Here is a 15,905-nt window from a genome sequence, read left to right on the forward strand (position 1 = left end):
GTCATGACTGATAAACAGAATAAATGTGGTCATGGAAAGTAAGAATGCATCACACTTACTTTCTATATATAGATCTTTATATCGAACAAGAGCATTACTAATGTGTTTTTCTATTGGCCATCTTTGGAAAACGTGCAGTCATTTGCTTTAAAAGATTGTATAATGTATTTTAAATCTTTATTTTCAGCTGGGCGCGGTGGCTCACACCTGTAATCCCAGCACTCTGGGAGGCCGAGGCGGATAGATCACCTGAGGTTAGGAGTTCCAGACCAGCCTGACCAATATGATGAAACCCTGTCTCTACTAAAAATACAAAAATTAGCTGGGCATGGTGGCATATGCCTGTAATCCCAGCTACTCCGGAGGCTGAGACAGGAGGATTACTTGAACTCGGGAGGCGGAGATTGCAGTGAGCCGAGACTGAGCCATTGCACTCCAGCCACTCCAGCCTGGGCAACTAGAGTAAAATTCCTTCTCAAAAATAAATACATAAATAAATATTTATTTATTTTCTGCCTGTCCCTTTAGGACTATTTTTGGAGCAGGCCTCTGTCATGAGGGTTTCTGAAAAATTATTTGAAAGTCGCAATCTTTTGTTATGAATAAAAAGTTTACAAGAATTTTTAATCAAAATATATATGCAAAATAATGTTTAAAGTTCTATTAAATATTCTCAGGTGAGAAGGACAAAGAAGGCTTCATGAATTCTACAAACCTCTAAATGCTCATTAGAGGTAACATGCTCATTAGAGGAATTATTTCAGTAACTAACAAATTCAAAAAGCATATGATTGTGAAAGTTACTGAACAAGACAGTTGATCAAACCAAGGACTACTTAAGGAAAACATTCAACGACATCAAAGTCCTTGGATCTACATTTCGAGGGTTCATCTTTCTTGTGTCAATATGTGAAATAAATGTCTCTCTTTCTTTCTCTCTCTTTTTCTTTTCTTTCTTTTTTGAGACGGAATTTAGCTCTTGTTGCCCAGGCTGGAGTGCAATGGCATGATCTCGGCTCACCGCAACCTCCGTCTCCCGGGTTTAAGCGATTCTCCTGCCTCAGACTCAGCTACTGCCGAGTAGCTGAGATTACAGCCATGCGCCACCACGCCCCGCTAATTTTGTATTTTTAGTAGAGACAGGGTTTCTCTATGTTGATCAGGCTGGTCGCGAACTCCCAACTTCAGGTGATCCGCCCGCCTGGGCCTCCCAAAGTGTTCGGATTAGAGGCGTGAGCCACCGCGCCCGGTCTTAATCTTAATTAATTAGAAAAATTTGCCGGGCGCGGTGGCTCACGCCTGTAATCCCACCATTGTGGGAGGCTGAGGTGGGCGAATCACCTGAGGACGGGAGTTCGAGAACAGCCTGACCAACAAGGAGAAACCCCATCTCTACTAAAAATACAAAAAAAATACCTGGGTGTGGTAGCGCACGCCTGTAATCCCAGCTACTCGGGAGACTGAGGGAGGAGAATCGTTTAAACCCGCGAGGCGGACGGAGGTTGCGGTGAGCCGAGATCGTGCCACTGCACTCCAGCCTGGGCAACAAGAGCGAAACTGCTTCTAAAAAAAAGAAAGAAAGAAAGAAAGAAAGAAAGAAAAAGAAATCTTGCGTAATGATAGCTAACTCACACTTGGGGGTGTGGAGGGGAGGAGAAAGAACACTCATAATCCCACCTCCCCGAAACCAGCAATAGTAGCACATTGGTCTCTTTTCCTCCTCTCCCCATATTTTGAAGTCATATAGAATATAAAGTGTGCCAACATCCTCCAGCCAAAAATATTCAGAAATACACCTGTAGTTGAATAAATTAGGTTTATTATTCCTTACAGCAAGCAAGAACACACACCATAAGGAAGCGTAGGGCACCTCGGTAAGATTATTATAAAGTATTAATACTTACAGGATCTACACATCTTGTGTTAGGTGATTTTAGGGGAAGCTTTAAAGAAGCAGAGATTGTTCTTGATTAGATGCTGTCTGAAAGCAGTGGGGAATTCTGTAATTAGATAGCTTAACAGATCTTATCTAGAAGGAGTAAAAACAGAGCTAGACTAGCTTCTTGGAAAACCTGTTCTCTGGGACTGTGCGTTTTCTTTTGGCTCCTATGTCCTCCCTCCCTTGGAAAGAGACTTCTTTGGAACACCCATCCCTCCTTCACTAAGGAGCAGAGCGTGAACTTTTTCTGAAGGAGAGACAGTCACAGAATCCTCCTTTTTCAGTTAGGCTCCTCTGGTCAGCTCTTCACAGACTCTGCCGGCTTTCCTGTTCAAATGCACTTTTGTTTTGGGGTTTTTTGGTCTGTTTGTTTTTTGAGACGAAGTCTCACTCTGTCGCCCAGTCTGGAGTGTGCAGTGGCGCGATCTCGGCTCACTGCAACTTCCGTCTCCCGGGTTCAAGTGATTCTCGTGCCTCAGCCTCCTGAGTAGCTGGAATCACAGGCGCGCACCACCACGCCGAGCTAATGTTTTTGTATTTTTAGTGGAGATGGGGTTTCACCATGTTGGCCAGACTGGTCTCAAACTCCTGACCTCAAGTTATCCGCCCCCCTCGGCCTCCCACAGAGCTTTGATTACAGGCGTGAGCCACCACGCCCCGCCTCAACTGCACTTTTGAATACATAGTAATCCTTTGAGCTAGGGAAGAAGCAGCCCAGGTTAATGCCATCAGAGTCATAGTCCCAAAGTTGATGAGAAATGAGAGTCAAACCACACTTAATTGGAAAGAAATTGGATTTTTAAAAATCTACAAGCAAAAGTGAATCCACTAAAAATTAGATAGCTCTAATTTATTTTCCTTTTTTTTTTGAAACGGAGTCTCGCGAGTCTCGCTCTGTTGCCAGGTTGGAGTGCACTGGCGATCTCGGCTCACTGAACCTCCGCCTCCTGGGTTCAAGCGATTCTTGTGCCTCAGCCTCCCTATTAGTGCCGGCCACCAAGCCCGGCTAATTTTTGTATTTTCAATAGAGACTGGGTTTCACCATGTTGGCCAGGATGGTCTCGATCTCCTGACCTCGTGATCCTCCCTCCTCGGCCTCCCAAAATGTTGAGATTACAGGCGTGAGCCACCACGCCTGGCCTCAAATTTCATGTTAGTAAGAATTATGTCAAATGCCTCCCTTGTGCAGCGTAGAGACCACAGAGGGAAATTCTTTGATGTAATCTGTACCCTCCCTACCTCTTCCATCACTTCAGAGAATGAGAGCCTTTCTGTGGGCTTCATAAAAGACTCAGTAAAAAGAAAAAGAGATTCGGAGGCTTATTGGCTGGTTTTCAATTCTGAAGAAGGAAGGGTGGTTCCTCTCCAAGGAACTAAGGTCTCCATGGGCAGTGTGGTCCGTGGAAGAAACCAAGGTCTGAGAAAGCGATGCCGGCCGGGAGGGGAGAGGGGAGTGGGAAGCGAGTGCGCCCCGAAACCCGTGATAAGTAACCTGGGCTTCGAGGCTCTAGGGATGCAAGAACTTTTCCCCCCAGCTCAATCTTCAGCTCCGGTTTAAAACTCCTTTCTGCGTTGCGTTTTTGCAAACAGTTCAGAGCTCGCATTTTGCTTTGTTTTGCTTCCTGCAAATTTCAGAATTAATTACAGTATTTTCTTTTCTGGATGCGATATAAAGTTGAGATGTCATCGGGCCAGAGAAGTTCCTCACTGTCTATAGTTAACTAGCGTATAGGGACGAATGAATGACCTTAAAGCTCTTAACCATTGGATTCGATCTCGCCGTGGAGGCATGGATTCCAACCCTCCAGTGACGGTCGTATTTGTTTCTGTCACATTGCACCAAGCCATCTTTGGGTCGCAGATCACCTGAGATTTCTTCTCTTCCCTCCACAATTCCCCTCCCGTTTCTCAGACCACAAATGGTCGCCAGTTTCACTTCGCCAAACTTGGATTCTCCCGCGCTTGAGCGTCACTTTCAACGACTTCATTCCTTTCTGTCCAGGACGACAAGAAGCCACTTAATTGACCGCCCCTAACGGAGCAAGTACCGCTGGGCCACACCGTCTCACTGAAAGGCGGAAAAGCAAAGAAAATGGCGTTTTTACATCTCAGTCCAAACAGCCGCTAAAAGAAAATTCCCAAGTTAGAAAACCTGGGAGAGTTCTAAAGCCACCTGGACGCAGTAAATTTGTGCCACAATGTCATCGTTTGCTCTGTGAGCTTGTTGACAAAACTCACGAAACTCCTTCTTAAACACAAACAAAAACACAGATCTGAAAAAGAACGAACAAGAAGGGCCTATCTTTCGAGAGAAAACTCTGGACTGGAGCTAGAGGAAAGGGACTTACGGTGCTCGGCTATGTATTAAAAATACCATCCATTGTCAAATGTTGGAAGTTCCTCAGATTCCATTCTGTGAAATCAACTGTCCCAAGCATGGAGTTGGAGAGACCAGATTAAATGAGATATGGATTTTGATCCTTGGTCAAACTATTCCTTTTCTCCCCCCATGTATACATTTAATAACATGAAAGCTATGAAAGATGAAAAACCACAAAATGAACTTAGTATCCCTTTTACACCCTAATATTAGTGGGGGCAATGAACACACAACTAAAGCAATAAAATGTCTTTGGAAAACAGGAAGGGAAGGGCCCAAGCTTGATCTGAGAAACCCAGCAATTGCTAAAATAGCAGTGCAGCATTTAGTGAAGTCTCTTCTGCCAGTGGCTCCCATATGTCCACACCTTGGAATGCTTTTAGCTGGTGCTTCAAGAACAGACCATGGACCTAGCCTCCTAGCTTCCCCCAAAGGAATTCCTGCAGAAGACTATGGGAAAAGCTTCTTTGTGATCTGCTTTGTTTGGAATGATGGAAAACATGAGAAGTGAAAGGTATCCTCTCATCCCCAGAACATCACCATAATAGCGAGGATAATGACTCAATAGAGTTTCTTGTTTTAATTGTATTTTTATGTTTTTCTAATAACCTTAACATGTACATGTTTTTTTCCTAATAAACTTAAGATGGAAGTTTCAACTTTGCATAATGCTTCATACTTTTTCAAAGCATTTTCATGTTATTTTATTTTTTATTTATTTGTTTGAGATGGAGTCTGGCTCTGTCACCCAAGATGGAGTGCAGTGGCGCCATCTCCGCTCACTGCAACCTCCGCCTCCCAGGTTCAAGCGATTCTCCTGCCTCAGCCTCCCAAGTAGCTGGAACTATAGGCATGCGCCACCATGCCCAGCTTATTGTTGTATTTTTAAGTAGAGATTGGGTTTCGCCATGTTGGCCAGGCTGGTCTCAAACTCCTGACCTCAGGTGATCCGCTCGCCTCAGCCTCCCAAAGTGCTGGGATTACACGCATGAGCCACAGCGCCTGGCCTCATGTATGGTATTTTAATCAGCCCATGCAATAGCCTTTTGACTTACAACAAAGAAAGCAGAAACCATAAGGAACTTGCCTTAGATCATACAGCCAGTTAGTGGGGCGAGCATCCACAGTGCATGGTTGGCCCAGCATTTCCAGCCCATCACTAAATACCTCTCTATCCTGTTGTCACCTTCTCGGACTTCTCACTCTCCATATCCAGGCTGCTTGTCAGTTCACAACGCAATCTAACTATATAGTTTTCAAAAGGAGAAAAATACAAATCCTTCTTTGACAAGTACATAAAGATGCAAAAATAATTGTGGCACTCTTCTTTATTGCTTGTTTATGGATGTCTTTCCCAGATGAAAACACCCTGCTGGGGAATAATCCTGCTGGAATAATTCCCCAGTCCTGCTGGGGAATAATCCATTGAACTGTTATTTCTTTGTACACAGAATATTCCTTAGTAATAGCAGGACCCTCACACCAGGAAATTATTTGCTAAATATTTCCCACTGTCTCACAGCTTGATCTGTCAATTTTTCCCAGACATAAAACATCTGGGCTGGTATGATAAAACACAGTACATTAAAAAAGATGTTCCCCAGATGTAGAAGAGGACAGCTGTCCTCAGGATCTGTCACGGGGCCAGCTGGGGGCTTTCGTATTTCTCCAAGACCCTTTTCCAGCTGCATCTCAGCATAGCTTTTATATGACTGGATAGCTGCATAAATCGCTAAAAAGATAGCCATGGAGAAATAGTGGTGACTCCAAGCTATATGGTCATGTGATGATTTTCAAGGCCTGCTCATAGAAAAATGGGGTGGGATGATTCACTTCCCAGTGTTTTCACTCAGATGAAGGACTTCACAGGACTTCACACTTCTTCAGTGTAGAACTCATTCTCTTCTCCAGTGTGACAGACACACCACTGAGTCCTCAGCTTTAGGAAAAAAAATCTGTAGAAATCCTACTTATACAAGTTCTGTCTTGCAAAGAGTTACTGGCCCCAAATGTTTATTCGGGGAGGTAACTGGGAGAAAAGCTCATTCCATGCCAGGTTTAGAAAAATCTGAGTAAATACTCCGTAGTCACGCAAACTTACAAGTGAAAATGATGAGTGTTAAGTAGAAAACAACCAGCGACAACAACAGCAAAATCCCAACTCTGCGTTTCTTTTTCTTTTTTCTTTCTTTCTTTTCTTTTCTTTTCTTTTTTTTTTTTTTTTTTTTTTTTGAGACAGAGTCTCGCTCTATCACCCAGGTTGGGGGTGCAGTGGTGCAGTCTCGGCTCACTGAAACCTCTGCCTCCCTGGTTCAAGCGAATCTCCTGCCTCAGCCTCCTGAGTAGCTGGGTCTGCAGGCGCGCACCACCATGCCCGGCTAATTTTTGTATTTTCAGTAGAGATGGAGTTTCACCATGTTGGGCAGGCTGGTCTCGAACCCCTGACCTAGTGATCCGCCCACCTCGGCCTCCCAAAGTGCTGGGATTACAGGCGTGAGCCACCGTGCCCGGCTCCAGCTTTGTATTTCTTAAAATTCTCTACGGTGTTTAGGGCATCCTGTCACTCTCAGGATCACCTTGCCACTTAGGTTTCTCTGCCCTTCCGGTGCCTGCAGAGTGCACTTGTATGTCCACGGGTTGCAGCTGGTAGTGTTTCGGATCTTCAGGGAATAGGGTCTTTCACTGGGACCCCAGAAGAGCCATTTTGGCCCTTCTGATGATAGCGCTGTCCTCTGAGGCGCAGATCTTCCTGGGGTGCCTGCACCCTCTCTTCACCGCCCTCCAATAGCTTGACCCAGGAGACCATGTAGGGCACCTGCGGTTCCGAGGGGACGGTGCAGGGCAAGTCCACATCCTCAGAGCAAGCCACCTGCACCTCCCATGTTGCGGGCGCCAGGCTATAGGGTTTACTGGTTTATTATAAAGGATATCGCAAAGGATACAAATGAAGAGGCACGCAGGGCAAGGTATGGGAGAAGGGGCGCCGAGCTTCCAAGCACTCTCTGGGCGTGCCACCCTCCAGAAACCTCCACGTGTTCAGCTGTCCGGAAGCTCTCCAATTATTCTGGAGACGGAGTCTCGCTTTTTTTTTTTTTTTTTTTTTTTTTTTTTTGAGACGGAATCTCGCTAAATTATTCTTTATTTCTTGGCACAAGTGAAAATAGTTATTGAAAGGCTCAGTAACTCCTCCGTGTCAGGGATTGCGTATCCCTTGTGTTGTCTCATTTTTGTGTTTATTGAACTTTCACGGTGACTGGAGCAGAATGTTTTCAGGAGACTTATTACATGAATAGTCAAATTAATTAGCAACCTCAGGACAAAACGGGGGGAGCTCAAGCAGGCTCTGTGGCGCAATGGATAGCGCATTGGACTTCTAGCCTAAATCAAGAGATTCAAAGGTTGCGGGTTCGAGTCCCGCCAGAGTCGCATGTTGTATTTTGTGATCTGAGTGGATACCTGTACCAGTAATTTCTCCTTATATTAATTAATTGGACGTTTTTCCCAGTCAGCGAATCCCATTTTCCTGTAATTTATTTTCTGCTTGTAGTGTTAACATCTGAGGAGCTTCTTCAGAAACGTTGCCACATATAGACGTCTGCAGTCACTAGATGACCAAATCAAAGGGAAAATAATAAAAGTTGGATATTAAAATGAATACCAGTAACTGTTTCTTCCTTATGAAAAACAACTTTCTGGGGCAGATAAACTTATTGTTATCCCAGCCTCTGCTTGAGAATTGCTGGCAGATGTTCTAAACTGTGTCTGTAAGAATTCTGCAGCTTCCATTTGGAAACACGCCTGTTTTCTAGCTGGTGAAAACTCAAAACTCAAGTCTGCTCTTCATCTCATCCTGAACCTCAATAAGTGATCGTTGGTAGTGCAAATATTTCAGCTCTAAGAAATTAATTAAAATTAAATTCGCTTTTAAATGAAATATTATGGATGAGGATGTCCAGCACCGATTTTGATCCAAAACAAAGATCGGTAAAAGTCCTCCCCCACCCAATTGTACAAATAGAGCTGGAAAATGTCTCCTTTTCATCCTAGAACACTACTTCCTTAATTTCCTCCACTGGTGCCTAGTTTCAAGTATCCTGTGCATCTTCCCAGAAATTTTATATGTATGTTAACATTAATAATATGTAATATATTTCTGGGAAGATGCATATATATGCATATATGTATACACACATATATACATATATAGATGTTTATCTCCACTCATCTTTGACTGTAGTGATATCATTTAACATATGTAGTGTTATTTCATTCTTTATATGAATTACATAATATGCCATAGCATGGATTGTATCATTATATTACAAACACGTCGCACCTTAAATCCAGATTGCCTGCCATCAGGTGGTCTGGCCCACTGTCACTGACAGTTCTTGGAAAAGGCTCTTCTGTTTGTGGAGGGTGAGAAATAGAGGAAAGATACCTTCTTGTCGACCACAGACCTGCTGTATTTCCAGCAATGCCTGTGCCTGGCATGCTCCCATGTGGAATAAAGAGAGGATTGATCAACCTGTGCCTTTGCTTGCTTAACAAAATAAATCCCCCAATAAAGCCCTTTTTAAAAACCATGCCAAGCCGGGCGTGGTGGCTCACGCCTGTAATCCCAGCAGTTTGGGAGGCCAAGGCGGGTGGATGACGAGGTCAGGAGATCGAGACCATCCTGGCTAAAACGGTGAAACCCCGTCTCTACCAAAAATACATTAAAAAAAAAAAATTAGCCTGGCCTGGTAGCAGGCGCCTGTGGTCCCAGCTACTCGGGAGGCTGAGGCAGGAGAATGGCGTGCACCCGGGAGGCGGAGCTTGCAGTGAGCCGAGTTTGCGCCACTATACTCCAGCCTGGGCGACAGAGCGAGACTCCGTCTCAAAAACAAACAAACAAACAAAACAAACAAAGAAAGAAACATGCCATTTGACATGGTGGATTTTTCCCCCCACCTTGCACAACAATTTGGAAAGGATGTACCCTTTCACTAAGATCAGCTAATGTCATGACTCACCATATGTAGAATATTTATTATCCACTACATACTCCTCTTCTTATGATATAAATTACATCTAGTCAGGTCAGGCAATGAAAGGGGTTGTGATAGATTCGCAGCTTCTTACCCCTATTTATTCCTGTATAGATTTCTCAGTAAATATACTCTCTTACTCCAGCTGCAATGCCACCTTTATCATGTATTAAATTTACACATATGTGCAGATGATTTCTGAGCTCTCTGTTCTATGACATTTTGTTTATCCTTGCACCAACAATGCATGCTCTGAATGTCTTGAGACTTCTAATAAGTCATGATACTTGGTGTGGTAAATGCCACTATCTTTTCCTTCTTCAAAATTCTCTTGACTGATGTAATCACCCGGCTCACATTTTCTGTTTCTCTTCTCTCAAGTATTACAAGCTGGCATTGTCTGTTTCCAAAACACTGGTATCTAAGAGCTGTATTATATATTTTTTCTATTTTTCTAATTTTTTTATAGCTGGGTGACAATTCTCCTAGCAATTCATTTTTCACGAGTGGAAGCAGAATTTTCATTTTCAAAAAATGCACCACGGGCCAGGCGAGGTTGCTCATGCTTGTAATCCCAGCACTTCGGGAGGCTGAGGCTATTGGATCACTTGAGCTCAGGAGACCAGCCTGGGCAACATGGTGAAACCATGTCTCCACTAAAAATTCAAAAATTAGTTGGGCATGATGGCACATGCCTATAATTCCAGTTACTTGGGAGGTTGAGGTTCTTAGGTAGCTCATCTGGTTTCGGGGATCTTAGCTTTGGTTCTCTTTGCAAAGTTATTTCTAGTTAATTCATTATGCAATTGCTTGAACCTGGGAAGCAGAGGTTGCAGTGAGCTGAGATTGTGCCACTGCACCACTCCAGCCTAGGCAACAAAGCAAGACTGTCACAAAGAAAAAAAAAAAAAAGCACCACAGAGATCACCAATTATTTTGAATATCTCATAGTATTTTGTTAAATTTTTTGATCACTTAATCTAAGACTATCTTAATCAATTGATTAATTTATTTTTATCTATATAGCCTATTCCCTATATAATTCTTTTTCATACGAAACCATTCTAATGAATTGTTTACATTTTATGATAACGTTTTCTAGAAGAATATGTAATGATATTTTGTGCATGTCTTTTTATATTCTATAAATTATATTTTATGTACATATCATTCAATTTCTGACTTTTCCCACAATCATCATTATTTTATTTATCTAACATTTAAATGCCAAAATCAGTACCTCATAGTATATATCTGTGATGGTTAATTTTATGTGACACCTTGCATGGACCACAGGATACCCAGATTAAGCATTATTTCTGGGTACGTCTGTGAGGAGATTTCTGGATGAGATTAGCACTTTTCCCTCACCCTCTCTCAGATCTCTGCCAGTTAGGCCTAAATTGTCTAAATCAATTAATAATGTCAGTTACGCATATTATTTAGGAAATTACAAGTCTGTAAATCCAAGAAGAAAAACAAATGTTAATTTCATTGGCATCTACCTAGGGTGACGTAAGAAATCAGGGGACAGTGAGGCTTATGTATTTCACAGCAAACCTTCTAGTAATACTGTACATTTTAAACTACTACAGGGATACTAAAGGAACTTCTAGTGAGACATACAGAATGCATTAGTTTTTATTTTTAATGTTGGGAGTACTTATAAAGATGTTACAAGGTAGGAAAAAACCCTCAGGGATAGTTCTCCAGGACAAGTAACAGTAGGGGTATTGCCCCTGTATAAGAAAAGGCATGGGGATAGTTTAATTACTTGAACCCAGGAGGATAGAGTCTTGAGGGCTACCTTAAAAGGAGGTGTGACCTCCAGTGAAGGAGTGTGCCCATCTGTTACCAATAAATACCAGTTTACAGTGACTCTCGGAAAGGTTGTTACTGTGCTTTGTTAATGACCACTAAGGCAAGTCTTACCCAGAATATGCAGGATAATATGAACAATTGTTGTTCAAAAACAATTGTTTTTCTGGTCGAGTTACATTTATCTCTTGTCAGAATTTTAATGCGAAAACGAAGAACAAAGTTTTACATTCTTAAAATGTGATTTCTTTCCGTTGTTGATTGCATTACACGCTGCATTCCATACATGGCCACTAGAAGGCAAAGGTCTTGAAGGTGGAGTTAGAAGAGCGGTCCTATTCATGCAAGGAATGTCTGCCCTTGTCTAGAATGATGCCATCACATTGGCGTCAAGAGGGGACGTCAGTCATATGGGCCTGTTGGCGCTGTGAGGCAACGGTCTCAAGAGTCCTCGAGAGAAAGAGAGGTGTTGCCCCTCCCTGGGGACAACCTGACACTAGGTGTGGAGCCAGTCGCGGGGATGGGCGACCGCCATGGGGCCAGGGGCGGAAGTGGGGATAGAGCACAGGGTATAAAAGACTCCTGCTACAGCTCCCCCTCTGCTGTCGGGTGCAGACACGAGGTAGCCTCCAGGTGACAACACGGGTGGTGAGAGCCGCCGCATGAATCCACACTGCGGCTGAAGGTCAAGAATTGGCGGTAGCCCATCGGTAGCCCAGAGACCCAAACTGTGTCCGATGTGAGTGAAGGTCACCCCAGATCAGTGCGTCAGTTCCGTTTTGGCGGCCAAATTTCTGACGATCCCATGTAAGAAATGCCACACCTGTCAATAGGAGCGACCCACGCGCTGGGTCTCTTTCTAGGATCGGGTCGCCGCCCCAGTGCCGGGGCTGTGCTAAAGACTAGAGTCTCAGACTTGGAATTTCGAGGAAGGTGTTCCAAAACGCTGCGCTCCCTCCGGCGAGGGACAAGAGCAGGAGCCTGGCTTGCCTGGGTCCAAGGACAGTAGCTGGGAGGGGTGTGGCAGCCGCTTAGCTTGAAATCTTTCAGATACCCCACCGAAATATCATAAAGAGCACAAAGAACTTTTACGTAGGAACAAAATAGTGAATCTACAACACCTTAAACGCCTGATAACTTCACAATGCATGCCTAGGAAACCAAATAGCAGTCAAATGGAGTTAGTCCCCAGAGAAGAGGAAACGCAGAGGAATCTGATAGGGAGCAGGCTTCAGAAATATTGAGCTGCCTCTCTCTTCTAGAAGGAGAGAACCAAACCTGAGCTGAAATTTCTGCAACTAGAACTGAGATTATACCAGACAATGTCATGGCTGAAGGAGGGTAGGAAAGTTTAGAAAGTGCTTGTGTTGCTGGGCACAGTGGCTCACACCTGTAACCCCAGCACTTTGGGAGGTTGAGGCGGATGGATCACCTGAGGTCAGGAGTTCGAGACCACTCTGGCTAGCATGGTGAAACCCCGTTTCTACTAAAAACACAAAAATTAGCCGGCCGTGGTGGTACGAGCCTGTAGTCCCAGGTATTGGGAGCCCGAGGCAGGGGAATTGCTTGAACCCAGGAGGTGGAGGTTGCAGTAAACTGAGATCATGCCACTGCACTCCAGCTTGGGCAACAGAAGGAGACTCCACTCCGTCTCATTAAAAAAAAAAAAAAATGCTTGTGTTTGAATTGGTACTTCATCTTCAAACATCAAGGCAATACCATTCATTACTTTTGTCCGTAAAAAGAAGTCTAAGTATTTCAGAGCTGTGGGCAAAAACCCTCCAGACCTGGGCTAGGTTTTGAAAGCCAAGAGAAGCATGATTGCAGAGGTGCCAACCTCAGGCTTTTATTGAAACAACACAATAGAGAATCTTTGACATCTGAAGTCTACACAGTTACCCTGCCTTCTCTGCTCTCACAGGGGCCTATGCTACCAGTTCAGGAAAATGTGTCTCACTTATATCTGAACAGAAAATGAAGTATGCTGGGCCGGGCGCAGTGGCTCACTCCTGTAATCTCAGCATTTTGGGAAGTTGAGGCAAGAGGATCACCTGAGGTCAGGAGTTCAAGACCAGCCTGGCCAACATGGTGAAACCTGATTTCTACTAAAAATACAAAAGCTAGCCAGGTGTGGTGACGCACACCTGTAACCCCAGCTACTCAGAGGCTGAGGCAAGAGAATCACTTGAACCCAGGAGGTGGGGGTGGCCGTGAGCCAAGATGGTGCCATTGCACTCCAGCCTGGGCAACAGAGTGAGACTCCATCACACGCACACACAAAAGAAGTATGCTGGTATCCACAGATAGCTGCAATAAAAATAAATACAAAAATTGCAATCTGATCTTTCTATATACAAGTTTGCCCAAAAATATGGCTACAAAGAAGAATATAAAATAACATAATTCATGATTAATTTATAAAAAATTATAAGAAGGTATGAAAGGAAAATAAATATCAGGACCCCAAAAATCACTAAACCAAGGGAAAAGTCAAGCTGGGAACTATGTCAGGGAAACCTGCCTCCCGTTTTATTCCTGAATAAGATAGGTACAAAGATAAGAAGGTACATACCTCCCTCACAATTTGCCCACAAGGAAATTCCTTGTGGACAAAGAACAGAGAGAACTCAAAGTCTCCCTCTGAGGCTCACCTGAGACACGTGTAACTGATTGCTTCATCTGCCCTATTGTTTACGTAAAAATGCAGATTCACTGAGCCAGACTAAATTGTGTTTTCAGCGGAAGGCTTATCAAGGACTCAGAATAATGCAACCTTTTGTCTCTTACCGACTTTTAACCCCCTACTTTTAGTTGTCTTGCCTTATCAGACCGAACCAATGTACATCTTACACATACTGATTGATGGCTCATTGTCAGAGGCATTGGAACCAGAGCCACTCCCTCTTGAATACCGGCTGGGTGAAATAAGGCTGAGACCTACTAGGCTGCATTCCCAGGAGGTTCAGGCATTCTTAGTTACCGGATGAGAGAGGAGGTCGCCACAAGTTACAGATCACAAAGACCTCACAGATAAAAGGATGCGGTAAAGAAGCCGGCCAAAACCTACCAAAACCAACATGGCGAGGAGAGTGACCTCTGGCCGTTCTCACTGCTCATTATAGGCTAATTATAACTCATTAGCATTCAAAAAGATACTCCCACCACCATCATGAGTTTACAGACACCATGGCAACCTCCGGAGGTTACCCTATGAGGTCTGTCTGATCTGAGGAACCCTCAGTTCCGGGAATTGCCCACCCCTTTCCAGCAAAAGTCATGGAATAATCCACCCCTTGTTTAGCATATGATCAAGAAATTACTGTAAGAATAAGCTGCAGAGCAGCCTATGCTGCTGCTCTGCCTATAGAGTGGCCATTATTCCTTTACTTTCTTTAAAAACTTGCTTTTTGCTCTATGGACTCGCCCAGAATTCTTTCCTGCACGAGATCCAAGAACACTCTCTTGGGTCTGGATTGGGACTCCTTTCCGGTAACATCATGTCTCCCTAAAATGTATAAAAGCAAGCTGTACGGCCGGGCACAGTAGCTCACGCCTGTAATCCCAGCACTTTGGGAGGCTGAGGCGGGCAGATCACCTGAGATTGGGAGTTTGAGACCAGCCTGACGAATATGGAGAAATCCCGTCTCTACTAAAAATACAAAAAATAAAAAATTAGCCGGGCATGGTGGTGCATGCCTGTCATCCCAGCTACTTGGGAGGCTGAGGCAGGAGAATCACTTGAACTCAGGAGGCAGAGGTTGTGGTGAGCCGAGATCGCGCCATTGCACTCCAGCCTGGGCAACAAAAGTGAAACTCCTTCTCAAAAGAAAAAAAAAAGCAAGCTGTACTTCGACTACTTTGAGCACATGTCGTCAGGATCTCCTGAGGCTGGGTCACGGGTGTGTCCTTAATCTTGTCAAAATAAACTTTATAAATTGATCGAGACCTGTCTCAGATACTTTTGGGTTAAACAGAAGCAATAATGGCTATAAAGAAAAAAACACAAAGCAGAAACACAAGAATTCAGGAACTACATTGCCAGAAATAAATATTTCATGACAAGAAAAATAAAGACTGTGAAACAGAAAATTACAGAACTCATAGAGACAAAGGAAAAAAATATTCAGGATTGAAGACTAAAATTACAAAAAGCACAAGGCGGGTACCACTGATAACATGTAAGTGGATAGTGAGAATAGATATGAAAAATAGAAGAACCACAAAAATGTAATCAAATTAATTATAAAAATAATTATAGATATAGAGCAGGTGTTGATGATCTACAGCTCTGGACCAAATCAAGCCTACCGCCTATTCTTGTGTGGCCTTGAGCTAAGAATGTTTTTTCTATTTTTAAATGGCTCAAAAAATGAAAAGAATTTTATAACGTATAAAAATGATATAAAATTTTATTTTCAGTTTAAAATTCAAATTAAGCTTTATTTAAATAAAGGTTTTTGGAACACAGTCGTACTCATTCATGTGCTATTATATGTTGCTGCTTTCATGCTACCCTTCTCAGTGCCAGAGTTGAGTAGCTGCAGACCATATGGCCTGCAAAGCCTAAAATATTTACTATCTGATCTTTTACAGAAAAATTTTGCCAACTACTAATGCAGAATATAGGCAAGGGAGATTTTAAAAATACACGGATGTGTGGAGGAACTTGGTGGCTCACCTCTGTAATCCTAGCACTTTGAGAGGCCAAGGCAGGCAAATCACATGAGGCCAGGAGTTT

General features: G+C 43.5%; 1 non-coding gene and 1 pseudogene across 1 annotated transcript; one reads left to right on the top strand and one right to left on the bottom strand.

Moving 5' to 3' along the window:
- Positions 1 to 6,289: 6,289 nt before the first annotated feature.
- On the bottom strand, positions 6,290 to 15,905 carry LOC100611812 (CD83 antigen-like; annotated as a pseudogene).
- Positions 7,659 to 7,745, top strand: TRNAR-UCU (transfer RNA arginine (anticodon UCU)). Its single transcript is given in 2 exon segments — positions 7,659 to 7,695; positions 7,710 to 7,745. It is a non-coding gene; the product is annotated as a tRNA-Arg (tRNA).

This window comes from Pan troglodytes, chromosome 5 (genome assembly GCF_028858775.2).
Source record: "Pan troglodytes isolate AG18354 chromosome 5, NHGRI_mPanTro3-v2.0_pri, whole genome shotgun sequence".
Lineage (NCBI taxonomy): Eukaryota > Metazoa > Chordata > Mammalia > Primates > Hominidae > Pan > Pan troglodytes.